We start from the raw sequence: 16,041 nt of genomic DNA, 5'->3' as shown, positions 1-16,041 counted from the left end.
GACATACCCTTTCTCCATAATGCCAGATTGATAAAAAAAAAAAAAAAAATCCTCACTCCCTGTTCTAAAACTTTGTATTAGTTTGTGAGTATGGGGATCTTACATATAAATCTTTCTTTCCCAGCAAGATTTGGAATCATTTATGAGATAGACAAAGGAGTCCTAATCAGAGATAAAAATATCATTTTTATCATGGATAAAGCAATAGGAAAATATTATTTTAGGTCTGTTGTACAAATGTACTTTGCTTATCAATTAGTCTTATCCATCCAATTGTAGTCAGTATTATAAAACCAATGGGGGACTTCTAAGGGGGTGCTACATGGAGAAAGAGAGGATCCATGCTTCCTGAAGGCAGGTTGTGTGTGTGCATGTACATGTGTGTGTATGTGTGTATGAGAGAGAGAGAGAGAAAGAGAGAGAAAAGGAAAGAGAGTGAGCACACAAGCATGAGCAGATAATAGATAATTCTTTCACAGAACACATCAAACAAGTAAGTCATTCCTCCTCTTACAAATGAACATAGAAAGAGACACAAACGGTTTTTCTATACATGACAATATCAAGGATGTTGACTACAAATAGTCAGAGTTAACATTTATTGAGTTCTTACTATAAATGAAACACTGTTCTAGAATATGCTTAAGTATCTTGGGCTTTTAAATACTCTACTATGATTCTGTATTCCTTTGTGTATTTTACTCATAAGCAAACTGCTATAAAGAGTAATCTGTCATCAATTTGTTCACTTTGACATATTCTACCTCTGCAACCTGGTACACTCCACAGAATGGCTCTCACTAAAGTCACCAATGACCTCCTCATTGCCAAATATAATGGGCAATATTATATTTTTTGTTCTTTTATTTTCCTTCACTTCATTTTTGGGTTCTCTGTAGAATGTATCATTATTAACTCTTCTTGAATACTTCATCCTTGGTTTTCATGATGTCAACATTTTTGCCCCCTTTCCATGTACTGGGACACCAATGTTCTTTATGGAGTGCACTCTTCTAGAATGTTGGAAGAACCCTGTAATTCATTGTCAGACTTAATGTAGGGCTAACTATTACCTATATGCTGATGATGATTCTCTAGTCTGTATATCTAAGTCAGATCTCTCACATAATCTTTAATCCAAATACACAAAAACTATGTAGTATCACTACTTGAATTCACAGAGGCACCTCAAAAACAAAATATCAGCAATAACCCATTATTATACTTTGAAACCTGCTTCCCCTGCCCCTAGTTTATACACCTATCTTAGATAATGGAAACCCAATCCAAGCATTTGCCCAAGCAAGATTTATGAAGAAGAGCACAAATTCCTGATTTCCCTTACCAAACATCTGCTGTACGTCTTGTTGATGTCTGGCCCCTCTGTGTTCACATAAGGCATTGCTAACACTATGCCACCTTCACCTTAAAGCCCTTCTAGAAAATTCTTCAAAGAAAGACAAAAGTTGAATATTTGTAAGTGTGTGAAAGTATGCTGTTGCATTCTAGACAATCTCTACCCAAAAGACATCATTTAGTGGAACTAATTTTGAAAGGGAATTTGCATCAAGCTAAATGTAAGAGACTACATTAGTGTGTATGTACATGGAGACATGGAACAAAGAGTGATGTTGACTTCTTTTTTTAAATAAACACACAAAAAATAAAATGTCTCTGAACTTATTGGGAAATTGCCAGAATACTAGTATTGAAGAAAGAGCTGAGTTTATAGTAAATGAAGCAAATATCCAAGAAAAATTTTTAAGAAGTTAAAAATAAGTCTTTCCTAGACACTGAAACTAGGTTTTCAAATCAAGAAATAAAGTAATGTAAAAAGCTTAAGACTTATTAAGGAAAGATCTACGTATCATAGGATTAATCTTTGAAAAGTGTTTTTAAAATCACCTTTGAGTGTATTTATTGAAATTTAACATGAACTGTTTTAAAAAGATATATAATGCTTTAGGTATAAAGTTACATTCTCCCAATATCTAATACCTTAGGATTTACTCACTGCCATCTGGTGTCACTGTAATCAAATTGCAATGGCAGCTCCTTGAACTAACACACTTTACCTCCTGAGTTGAAATTGCTGAAACAGATATGCAAAGAGACAAGTTTGATATTAAACATTCTACCACACTCAAAAGTATTATGAGTTGAAGCAAAGACAGACAATTAAATTATTTTCTTGTAGTGCTTTACAATGAGGCACCAGCTCAATGAAGTAACATTTATGTTACTGAAAGGTGGTAGCACAGTAAATCCTACTTCATTGCCAATAAACTGAAGATCAAAACAATCAACCAAGCTCCACTGGTAATAAATTGAAAGTCAGTGGAGCACAAAATGTATTACTGTTAGAATTAATTTTGGCACCAAATGGGTTGTTGAGTTTTCCCCTTTTCTTAAGGCAAATCAACCCCAAGCAAACAGTTAATAGACTGTTGAAAGGTAAATTCAATGTGCTTGTAGTATTCTGATGAAATTTGAATTTTATATTTGATTTTTTTTTAAAGATTTTATTTATTTATTTGACAGACAGAGATCACAAGTAGGCAGAGAGGCAGGCAGAGAGAGAGGGAGGAAGCAGGCTCCCTGCCGAGCAGAGAGCCCGATGAGGGGCTCGATCCCAGGACCCTGGGATCATGACCTGAGCCGAAGGCAGAGGCTTAACCCACTGAGCCACCCAGGTGTCCCTTATATTTGATTTTTAAGAACAGTCATTTGGATTCTATTTTATATGTATTTTGGAGAAATTTTTACAACGGTTTCATGATTAAAATGCATCTTAAAATGTCTATTAGATGACAAATAGAATTTGTTCACACATTTACCAAAAAGCTCTTAAGGACAAGCAGTCAATCCAATCATTGATTATAATAAGCTGGACTGATATTTCACAGACTTCCATGATTTAAAACTTACTAACAAAATTGGAGTATGTCATTGGAAGTTGTTTAGATACTGAGAGAATTTGAAGCATACAATATGGTGCCAAATGAAGGAAGCTGGCATGTTTCAAGGGTACTCTGAAATGTGTAGGAATAAGAGAGCTACACCCACACATGGTGCTGAACATAAAGATTCTGGATAGGAATTGATGAGGTGAGACAAGTTCATGACTTCCCTGCTGCAGGTTATCACCAGAAATAATTTCTATAGTTTGTTACCAGACTAGGAAAAGATTTCTTTTTTTTTTTTTTTAAGATTTTATTTATTTATTTGACAGAGATCACAAGTAGACAGAGAGGCAGGCAGAGAGAGAGAGAGAGGGAAGCAGGCTCCCTGCTGAGCAGAGAGCCCGATGCGGGACTCGATCCCAGGACCCCGAGATCATGACCCGAGCCAAAGGCAGCAGCTTAACCCACTGAGCCACCCAGGCACCCCTAGGAAGAGATTTCTATTTAATACTTCCACTCTGAATGAGGTAACTAACTTGTTCAAGATCATCAGTTGGCAGAATCAGAATTTTGCCTCAAATTTCCTAACTCATACAAAGGTTTCTTTTAACTACAAAGCATCTTTTGTGTAGACCTTCAACCTGATAATATCTTAAGCCTTTAGTAGTACTTGGTTTTTCATAGTAAAGATTCATAGTAGATATAATTTAACTTCAAACTCATTCTTCTCATCATCTAGAGCTGAATCTCTTCCTTGTGAATCTTCAGAAAGCACAGGAGAGATTACTATTAGTATTGCATAAGTCCATTTGAAAACATTTATGGTTTTATTTCCTTCTATCTGCCAAGTTAAAGCTTCTCTTTAATCCATGTGGGCGTTGACTTCCATAGTTACATAAGGAGGCAATTTCATAACAAAATAATTATCCTTCTTAGTTCTAGAAAACAAGGTTTATTCACCTACTGATAATGGATACACAATGAGTCATCAATACCCTTACCAAGATTATTCTATAAAGAAAATAGCATTCCTCCTTTTCCTCAGAATCTGAATGTTATGGTGTAATAAAATATACAAAATACATTCTATGCCTGCAAGGCAGAAATCATTACTCTGGGGCTTTTTGAGTTGGTAAAATTACTTTTTAAGAATGAATCCATACTCTTGTGTTGGTAATGATGATGATGACAATTATACAACCATGAAAAGCTGACTTTATCCTGCTAACATATAGATGAGTTTCTCTATGTTCAGTTTGATATAATTTTCAAGCAATCAGTTTAAGCAATCAATAAGCAAATTCCAGAAATCATATAAAAATATTCCTACTAATGGATAAATACTGACAAAGTAGGTGAATTGTTCATAAGAACTGTAGGCATTTTGCATATTTTTGAATCATCTATTTTGAAGAATAAGAAATATTAAAATGTATGTAAAATGGTATACTTTTTAGTATTTAATGCTTTTTTGCCTTCTTAACCTTTTTTTATATAAATCAACTGTAAATGTTTTAAGGGGAGTGAAAATGGTTAAAATGAACATGAGAATTCTGAGAAATCATACAATGCCAACAGGGCATTAAAAAGCAAATTGACTACTATTGAAATGAAAGCCTAGAATGAATGAAATTGAACAAAGAAAATGAAAAAATGAGTAAGGAGATTAGAAATGAGATAAAGAGCAAAATGTAAAAAAGTTAATCAAATGAAATACTTGATTGCAATAACCAAGAATATGTAATCAATGTAGAAGGGCATAACTTAGAAAAACAGTGTTATAACTGTGGATATGGCAATAAACTTATAGCTTGTTCTCATAACACACCTATCTGGTGTTTCCATCTGACAAAAAAAAAAATGTGTGTTATATTCTAGAGGCCATCAACAAATCACTTTGGCCCACTTTGCTTGCCATTCCTGGGCCTGCATTTGATCACTTTGCTCTCTTAGAAGTGTGAACATTATATTCTAAGTGTTATGCTTGAACAACAAATTGATGTGCTTGCATAGAAAATCTAAATTAATTAGGTCCTTAAAATTTTGTATATAGGCATTCAAATCTGTTGGCATGACATTTGTTATCCTGGGCATAGTTGATTATACATATCTTATATTAATTAGGAGTATAAATGTATAGAATTATAAACACCTCTCTTTGGCATTCTGATTACACATTTCAATTCCTCCCCACCTAAGATAGGATATGATAGCTTACCTTAACAAAAATAGTTATGGAAAAATCCTCCATTCCCCAAAATGCCTTTCTCCCAGGTTTGGTATAGCCTGTTCATTACATTTTTACTACAGAATAGGTCAAAGAATGAGATGTGTCTTTAATTTAATGTCATGATTTGTGAAGTGCTTGGGTGGCTCAGTTGGTTAGGCATCCAACTCTTGATTTTGGCTGAGGTCATGATCTCAGTGTCCTGGGATCAAGCACATCAGGTTTTGTGAGCAATGGGAAATCTGCTTGAAAATTCTCCCTTTGTCTCCCTCTGTCCCTCCCTCTCTTTCTCTCTTTCAAATAGATAAATAAATCTTTAAATAAAATAATCCCATTATTTTCAAGAGCCATTTAGTCATGTCATTTGCCATTGCTGCGTATGCAACAAGTTAGATTTAGGTAAGAAACATGTTTTCTTGGGGCGCCTGGGTGGCTCAGTGGGTTAAAGCCTCTGCCTTTGGCTCAGGTCATGATCCCAGGGTCCTGGGATCTAGCCCTGCATTGGGCTCTCTGCTCAGAGGGGAGCCTGCTTCCTCCTCTCTGTCTGCCTCTCTGCCTATTTGTGATCTCTGTCTGTCAAATAAATAAATAAAATCTTTTTAAAAAAAAGAAAAGAAACATGTTTTCTCTTATAAATTTCTTTTAAGTTTTGTTCACATCCAATGAGTGGTAAAAATGTTGACTTTATTAACCACTAAGGCATTAATTACTTCTCTCTTTCCATAATATTTTAAGAGTTTAAGAATTATGTGTTATTTCTGTGCTATTGTCAAATACCAAAGATTGGAATGTAAGACCCAACATACAGATAATAGGTGTTTTTGAAGAAGGAAACCAAAGCAAGGAAATGGAGTTAATACTAAAACTTATACTTCAGAAGAATTTTTGAAAAAGAAATTGAAATTACATATTGAAAGTTACAATATGTACCTGAAAATACTGAACCAGAACAACCATTATCAGGAAATATGCTAATAAGATTACTAGATTTTAAAGAAATATTTTATAAAATAAATTGTGCATCTAGGAAAAAAGTGTATAACTTATAATGCAAAGAGAATATTTTGTCATTAGGCTTTGTGAACACAATTTAATACTAAAAGAAAGTTCATTAACATATTTAAAGTATAAGGGATTAAAAATGTAAGTCCAAGAGTTTACATCCAGTAAAACTGACTTACAGTGATAAAGGCCAAGACATATTGCTATTAACAGTTGACCTAGAGAAAACTGCTCCCATAAGCTCCTCTTAAGAATTTCACTAGAGTGTGAAATTTAGATGACATAACTTTATGATGAGCATTAAACCTATAGTTATTTGTAGAATTTAGACTAAAAATCATAATGACAATATGTTCTGATAATGTAGATATAGTACAACTATGTAAAATAAGTGGGGACATAAAGAGCATATGAAAATAATATTTTAACTCTTCTCAGTAATTCTACTGGGGGAAGTAATGTTAACTTTTATAATTCTAAAATTTGTGTGTGATGTGAGATAAAACAAATTAGTAATTATAGAACTTTCTAGTTACACCATCCTTTCTGTCCCCTGAATCAGAATTCTCAGTATAATATAATGATGAAATAGATGGAATACTAAGGTGTTTACATAAAAACACTACAGTCCTGACTGTGAAGGGAGGTTGCCAACTGAACTAAGGAGATATACGTGTAAAATACATATAGATACAAAGATATATCTTATATGTATATTAATTTATCTATAGATCTATGTGTTGTTTCATAATATATAAGATATATTATAGATCATAACTCTCTTTAAGTAAGGCTATAACTGGAATGGACCACATGGGGGGGTTTCTAGAATTGCCAGCAAATTCTTCTTTATCTAGTTACAAGGGTGTTTGCCTTATAGTAACCCATAAAACTGTACACTTCTTTTGACTGTTTTAGTGTTTTATTAAACCTATTTTTTAATAGAAGAGCTAAAATGACTAAGGTATTTCTACTATATAAAATTAGTCATAGGGGCACTGGGTGGCTCAATCAGTTAAGCGTCTGCTTTCAGCTCAGGTCCTGGGATGGAGCCCTCAGTCTCCCTGCTCAATGAGTGGGGAGTCTGCTCAGTGGGGAGTCTGCTTCTCCCTCTCCCTCTGCTCCTCCCCCAGCTTGTGATCTCTTCCTCTATCTCAAATAATAAAATTTCTTAAAAAATAATTAGTCATAATAATTATAACCTTCCAATATTTTGGTTATCCTATTATCCATTCTGGCCCCATGGTGAACATAATTCATAAGATCGAGTGCTGAGACACATATTACAACATATTCTGGTGTCATCTACTTGAAAGGAATCCTCTTGATAGGATTGCTAGCTATTACAGCAAAATGTCACACCGAAACTAACTAGTGACAAGCCAAAAGAACACCAAAATTTCCAAGCATAAATTTCTTCATATATTGGGAAATAAGAAATATTTATCTTTTTAAATAATAACTGAGTACCTATGTTAATTTTGGCTATTAATTCTTTTTCCATGAATCCTAAGAAAGTTAAAATACCATTGTTTTCTCTTTCTTTTAGTACTCTAATATTCACTGAATGTTATATTCGCCAACAAATAAATTAAAGAACTAGGAAATTGCCCAAACTCAAAAAAAAAAAAAAAAGTAAAATCAAAGAAAAACTTTACTGTGCCTAACAACTCCAAGTCTCTACTGAGCCCCCATGATGAAAACTAATTTTGGTTACAAGCCCACTTAAATAGATGCTATAGTACATGTAATTGTGTACCAAAACTCCTTTTATATTTATTTTTGCTTTAAGTGTAATGGGCTTTACTGCAAACTATGCAAGCCAATGAGCCCAAAATGAGAGCACTATTTTACAGTGGTATGTACCTATAATAATATTCAGTATAAAATGCATAAGGTATTCAAAACTGTGATTTATGTGGATAATGGTAAACACTCTTTTATAGTAATAAAATGTAGGTCTATAGTGAACGATTTCAGTTATTTGCATTCTAGATTTACAGATCCTGGAAAACATTCCCTGCTGTAATAAGTCTTGCAAATATTGTGTGTGTGTGTGTAAGAGAGAGAGAGAGAGAGAAAGACAGAGACAGAGAGACAAAGACAGAGAGAAAGGCCTCTTGATTCAGAATAAAAATTGTCTTAAGTTCTTACATTAGAACCAATAGTATAATATATCAAATTCATAAAATATCTCTAAGTAAATATCACAATAGACTGAATTATGGAGAACAAATTAATTGTGGAGAACAAATAACAAATATACTTCAAATTACAACACCAAAATGTGTATTTCTTGCCCCAAACTATTTTATTCTAAACTAGTAACTCATTAAAAAGAGAAGAAAAGAGCTGTCCGTGTTTTGTAGCTGCCATGTCCTTAAGGGATTAAATTCAGTGCTAAAAGCTGGTTCGGTAAAATTTCTATTTTAACATTTGGACAACTGTATAGTTGTTCGCATAACTTTGCCTTTTACTATTTCTATCTGCATTGTTAATCACAATTCTGGGATACCTAACAGTTTAACATGCCAATTTCTATCAGTTTGTGAAGTAATTGAGGATGGCAGCAAGAAGATGTTCTTAGAAAGTACTTAGTGATGAATTGGAATTTTCTAAAATCTCATCAAACTTAACATGTATCTCTGCTGAAATATATGTATATATACAGAAGATGTAGACTATATGATATTTAGATTTTATAACATAATAACATGAAAAGCACTATTTTAATATATTCACTCATAATCAAATCAATCAACAGCAACTATAAAGTGTTCTCGCTGTAGGAATAATAAACAGTGTAAATCCTCAATGTTGGCACCTTTGTGTTTTCTAAGTACCAAAACACCTTTATATATTTTCAAAGAAAGGTAAAACATTTATTTGTGGTTTTTATCTATACACAGTCATCTTTGAACATATGCTAAAACTGAATATATCTTTATACTGAATTTTATGATTCCATCATTACTTGGTAGAATTTAATTACCATTTTATAATAAAAGTTCATGTTTAGGGGTCCATATCTAATGTTCTGATCCAGCATTCAAAGACAACATCTACAAGCTATGAAATACATTAGAAAAACTGAGCAACACATTGAAGTGGGAATTGGAGAAGCAGATTTCTCTAGATGGTACCCATACTTCAAAATATAAAATCCCAGTGGATGGGAACAACAGTAAGAACTGCAAAGCAGTTAGGAAAATGATGAGTTAAAGAAAAGTTTGAATGGAGAAATGTACATAAATTATTGTTTTTCCCAGTGTCAAGGATTCTTTCAACATTTGACTCTTAAAAACACCAGTATTACAACAGATTTTGGAAACATGTTTGGCATTTTGGAAAAAAAAAAACACATCAGTTTGGCAAATAAAGGAGACAATAAACTAAAAAATTCATATCTAAATGCCCTGAAGTCTTGCTATAACATGACCTACTATAAGACGAATTTCTGTCTGAGGTATTTCTATCTCCTACTTCTTCCAAGGGAATTCATTAGAGTAAGAAGAAAAAGAACCTAGTGGTAACATTTTTTAACCTATAACAGAATAATGTGGTGTTGACCATGTTGTAAACTACAGCATCCTTTTTTTAAAAAAAGAATAAGATCAGGTGACTTTTTTTTACATTATAGTCAAAAATCTTATTTATAAGATCACCACATGAGATTTATTTGTTCCTTATATATTATCACACCATACATTTTAGTCACTACAGGGGATTTACAAAACATAAAAAATAAAATTCTAATAAAGTCATCTTTATTAACAAGGAAAATAGAAAATGAAGAAAATGGTCTACTTTTTATGAGCCTAATATTCTCAATTATGCTCAAATCTTCAATGAATGAGATGAATTCAGCATGTGTAGGTGGGCTGTTATCCCAGCGATATGCAGAATGAACAAAAATCTTTCCTTAAAGAAAAATCCCAATACTGAATAGTTAATACCGGAAATAGTTACAAGAATGGAACTCAGGAAGAAAGTATCAACGTCATATAGGATCAGGCTTTCTCCTCTGTGAAGAAAAATAAGTAAATATCTATTTATGTTGTTAAATAACAAAAAGAAAAAGGCACATGCAGATTATGTAGGTGACCAGCCTAAATCCATAAACAAGTACACTAAGTAATTTAGTAGGAAAAATGTTATTTTTCCATTGTCTTATAATGTAACCAAAGTCCAAGATCACGAGTTCTTTCTTGATGACTATTTCTTAGATTCGTCACAATTCTGGCCCAGTGGTGCCCTCCTCTCTTTTACTACACTCTCCTTACCTGTGTAACTCGTTCAGGTTATCCCTGTATCTGAAACTGTGTGATTATTTTCGAATTTCTCACTTTGTGAAAGAAGTCATTTTTCTGTAGCTGTTCCCTAGTTTTTATATTTTTTCCATTCTTCTACAAAAATCAAGTGAAATGTTACCTACTTCCTTTATTTGCAAGAGGCTCCAGTGTCATATTGTGGTTTGTATTATTATGCTTTCAGGATGAAATGCATAAATTGGGAGATTTTTTTTTTTAATGTATTTCCTACCTGAGACACTACCAGCTGGTACTATGCTAGTCTCAGGTTGATCATTGTGTGAGAGACCTGGGCTCACAGCCAGACCAACACTCCATTGACTGAGAGAAAACAATGTAACGCTGAACTGTACATAAAAATCACAAGTGGTGCTTTTGTAATTTAAACAGACATCTGCTTTCACATGTCATGTTTATCTGAAATATATACACATTTCTGATTTGATCTAGTTATTAAACTGAACTTAAGAGGGTAATTAATAATATATGTACTTGAGACACGGATACATCAGATATATGTGTATACACCTGTAGGGTACAGATATCTGTCAATGTAGATAACAGCTATTCCTATGCATGTGTGTACTTTTCATGCAAGTATACACATGCACATATACATTGAGACACAGTAGAACACTAAAAATTTACAAATTTCTCTGAGCTCTCCCTGTTTATGCATTTGTTTCCTAAGCTTTCCCTGATATTACATGAGAGTGAGGTTATTGAATTTACCCAGTAAGATGTCAATGTGACAAAGTCATAAACTAGACACAGAGCATGGGTGAACACCCTGCTTTCTGATTAGTGGTGTTTTTATTTGCTTTGGCAACAAAACTTCCAGAGAAACTCTTCATTTGAAATTTTATAAAAGTGCAAATGTTTATATTTTAGTAAGCAAAAGGAAAACTCCTTGTTTTCTTTCCTTTTTTTTTTCTTTTGGTGTGAGAATATCCTCAGTAGCATCTCTGATTCATCCCTTGTACATGTAGTTGTGTGATTACCCCAGTCATCATAACTGTTATCCAAATGTCAAGAAATATAAGCCTCGGGATTTGGGGTTATATCTTCCTCTTCTTCCATCCCTTCATTTTCTAGACTCTTTTGTATTTTTGACCATCAGTAGTATAGCTATGAGAAGACTGTTGATGTTTTACATAACAACTGTTTGGCAGATCTAATAGCTCATGGAAGACATCTAAAAAGAACAAAAGCAGCACAGGAGAACTTTAGCTTTATGTTGACTAGCTCATTACATAGAGTTCCTTTACTTTGCAAAATACCACATAAATGATTTGGTTAACCTGGTAGAACTTAAATCTTTCCAGTACACATATTTTTAATTACCCTATTAAGTTCAGTTTCGTAACTTGATCAAATCAGGAAAAAAAATATTATTGAAGCTTTGCAGAGGGCACAAAAATCATTTGCAGTAATAACAACTTAGTATTTACATGGTAATTTAAATACATTTAACAAGGTAATTAATCTTTAGGTAAGCACAATCCTTTCCATAGACTTTTAGCTTACAATAGCTGATTGCAAGAGCAAATAAGCTGGGCTTCTTTTTTAGAAATGCTTCTATTACTGGTTTCAGCTTTTGGTGGGTTAAATTAATAGAAGTTTTATATATAAACACTTGTATCACATTATACATATTATTTCATACGTATTGTATACCCTAAATTGCCTATGTATCTATACATGTGTATGTATTTATGTGTGAGGTGTATATGTGTAAGGTACAGCTCCCAGTCAGCCACACGATCATGAGTGTAAAAAACCAATGATCTTACAAGCATTCTTTACCCATATAACCGTTCTGTTTTTCACTTTTGGTACACTATTCAATAAATTACATGAGATATTCAACACTTTACTATAAAATAAAACTTGCATTAGATTATTTTGCCCAAATGTAGGCTAATGTAAGTATTCTGAGCATGTTTAAAGTCGGCTAAGTTGTGATGCTTGGTAGGTTAGATGTATGCATTTTTAAATTATGATATTTTCAACTTACAATCAGATGTAGCCTCATCATAAGTTGAAGAAGATTTGGATGCCTGGGTGGCTCAGTTGGTTAAGCGACTGCCTTCGGCTCAGGTCATGATCCCAGCGTCCTGGGATCGAGTCCCACATCGGGCTCCTTGCTTGGCAGGGAGCCTGCTTCTCCCTCTGCCTCTGCCTGCCACTCTGTCTGCCTGTGCTTGCTCTTGCTTCTCTCTCTATATCAAATAAATAAATAAAATCTTAAAAAAAAAAAAGTTGAAGAAGATTTATTTATATAAACTCTCTTATTACTTTGCTCCAGTTCCTTGAAATTTTAGGTTATATGATAGAGAGAAAGCATAGTTTTCATTATACATATAGATAACTTTTATCTAAGTCTTTTTTTAAAGAATCTTTAAAAAGTACACATGTCTAAACATTCATGTATTATAGTTAAGGTTTAAGGTTTGTAATAAACTAATGAGTTTCTTTCCAGTAAATAAAAAATTATGTGACCTTTAGGATATAAAGTTGGAATAGTAAATCCTAAAATACAGAGACAAAATAAAACACACCCTTATTTTTTTAATATTAGTTAATAGCTTCATTATCTGCTACTTGAAAGACTCAGTATGCATTTTCTAGTATTATTGTTTCCACATATTCCTTTAAAAGCATGTATTATTTTAAAAGCAGAAAAAGTTATTTTACAAATATTATTTTAACATATTGAAACTGATTAACAGGAAATTGAGAAATAGTGAGAAATTACTTTTGCTCTTTCATTTCTGTGTAAAAGAAAAACAAAGCTCAAGCATAGTTGTTCAATAAATATTCCAAGCAGACAAATAAATAGAAAAATCCAGCATTGTTATCTTACACAAAGCCACTAAGGTATGCTCACTCTTTATGTTAATTTATGCCCCCCCCCAAAAAAAACAAAAAAAACACCCCACAAAGGCTATAAAACACTATGGAAGAAGAACATTTTAAAAAAATAATAATAAAAACCGATTGGGGCCTTTAGGGAAGTTAGAAGAACATCATGTTAAATTTTACTATGACAAATCTCTTTAAAGATTTCTCATTTCTTGGGTAACTAATACATGAATATAACTAGTATCCCAAAGTAAAATACTGTGTGGTTGATACTGTTATTGTTGTCAGAATTTAGTAGATAAGAAAACTTGAAATTGAAAAGTCATAAATCTCAGAATCTTTTAGCTAGGTAGTCATAATGAAAACATTATTTTTTCTTTATTCAAAATCCAACATTCTTTCACCCTTCCATAAGGCATTTATAGCTTTCATTTGAATTTATAAATAATTTTCTTAAATATTTACTTATTTTTTAAAACATCATGGCGTATACATTTTATAAATGAAAATCTAAACCCACTCAAGTATTGGCTTATTTCTAAATAAGTTTTATTGGGGAAGCTCCTAAATATTTCAAATGGATGTTCAATCTTTGCATGACCAATTCTTTAAATGATGTTATTTTATTTGATATGAGGGAAATTGTTAGTTATAATCTTTATTAGGTACTCTTAAGTACTAAAAATATTTACTTTTTAATAGTATCCAATAAATATATTTGACTGAATATGAATAGTAAAGATCATAAAACATTTTATTATAACCCCCTTTGATCCATGAGAATTGACAATGTAACAATCCTTAATACATATATACATGTATATATGTTGGCTTCCCAGAAGTATAGGTACTATTTTTTTAAAAGATTTTATTTCTTTATCTGAGAGAAGCAGACTCCCTGCTAAGCAAGGAACCCAATGTGGGACTTAATCAAGACCTCAGCTGAAGGCAGAGACTTAAGTGACAGAGCCACCCAGGTGCCCAAGGTACTATTTTATAATAACGGCCAAGCCAAACAAAGAAAATAAACAACAACAAAAATCTTAAATTTATTGTTAAGAAGACAAAGGGAAAAGCAAAACAAGTTTCACCACAGCTTTCATAGAACTGTGAGCTTTTTCACTGTGCAGAAATTTGGCCTTCAGTGAGAGGTTTTGTGAAAGAATTGTTCATCATTGCCAGACTTCATTTACTGTTCTTTCTAAAAAATTGGAAAAGTATTTCCTAATTCCTCAGATCAGGAAGTGAAGAATAAGAGTAGAACTAAATATAAGCAGTAATAAAAGCAATATGTTGCATTTCCTCAAGAGGACTACAAATCTCTCAAAGGTAACATAATGTCCTCATCACCTACCAGAGCACTCAGAATTACAGGGGTCCACTGACCAGAAGCAGACATGCACAATTCTATCCAGTCTAACTTTTCTTCATAGATTACCAGCTCTTTTGATTCTAAATCACTCATCCCTTCCCCACTTTTCTGTTTCAGCTGAATTTTCCTTGCCTTTTGCATAGCTGCTTTCTTTATCCTCACTTCCTTTCTTCCTTAAACTAATAAATGAAGTTACTACTGCTGAACTCTACATGTGTACATCATGTATTTGGGTTAGTGCTTATACTCAGTTGATCTACATATGGTTTTTTTCTGCAACAATAACTCATCTCCTAAACAAACATTGAGCTGGATGTTTCCAGCATAGTTGTTTTTGAGGAAATACACAAAATTCAAATTCAGGTACATCTTGACTACTGAAAAAAAAATGGTTGTGTATGTGTTAATAAGTTTCAACATCAAATTATGGCAAAGGAAAATGACATAGTGTCCTCAAAATCTCTTTCAGATATAGGATCAATTCTCAGAAATCACATGAAAACAGTTCAAGGAAATAGTTTCTATTAAATGCTAAGTTAAGTTCTCACTAGGAGGAAATAAGTACTGAGGCTGTCTTCTTAGATTGCTAATAATAATGGAAATTATATGTAGCCATACAGAAATTAACAGCAAGTCATATTTCCCTGTTTTATTCTATGGGTTTGGAATGGAGAAAAGGTATGAGATCAAGGGGCATATATTAAAAGATCAAACCACAGAAAAGAGGAAGAAACAATGAAAAAGCAAGACCACCCAATGGGCAGGCCTAGATAAACTCATTTAGAAATTCATAGATTCTGTGCTTTAATGTTCATTCTTTTCCCAAATGTCATTACAGTATTAGTACAATAGTCCTTCGGATCATGGCAACAGCAACAACAACAATTTAGATCTTAGATAACATGTGAAGTATTTTACAGACAAATAAAATAAAATTATGAGAAGTCCTCAGGGTTACCATGCTAGTTACTGACAAAACCTGCCAAGTTAGGTGCAGAAACCAAGTTCAAGGTCCTTTTCATTATGACAGAGTAATAATAAATTCCATATCAACTTATTCATGTTAAAGCCCACTATTTTAATGAATAATTACCTTGATTTCATTCTGTCTATAAGAGGTAGAATATTTTATGGAAGAAATATGAAATTAGTTTTAGGTATCTTCTTCATGAGAATTCTTTGCAGAAATATTAAATGGGAATTTGAACAGATCACTTTAATTTCAGAATTGAGATCTATCTTCAAAATCGTAAACATGTACATGACATTGGAAGCCATAGAAACTAATGAGAGTGTCTGAGGATAAAATAAGGATAAAGAGAGGGACTAGAAGAGAGGCCTAAGGAACTCTTCTTTTAGTTA

This window comes from Enhydra lutris, unplaced genomic scaffold (assembly GCF_002288905.1).
Source record: "Enhydra lutris kenyoni isolate GAN:26980312 unplaced genomic scaffold, ASM228890v2 scaffoldscaffold15, whole genome shotgun sequence".
NCBI classification, from domain to species: Eukaryota; Metazoa; Chordata; class Mammalia; order Carnivora; family Mustelidae; genus Enhydra; species Enhydra lutris.
This window is presented reverse-complemented; position numbering follows the sequence as displayed.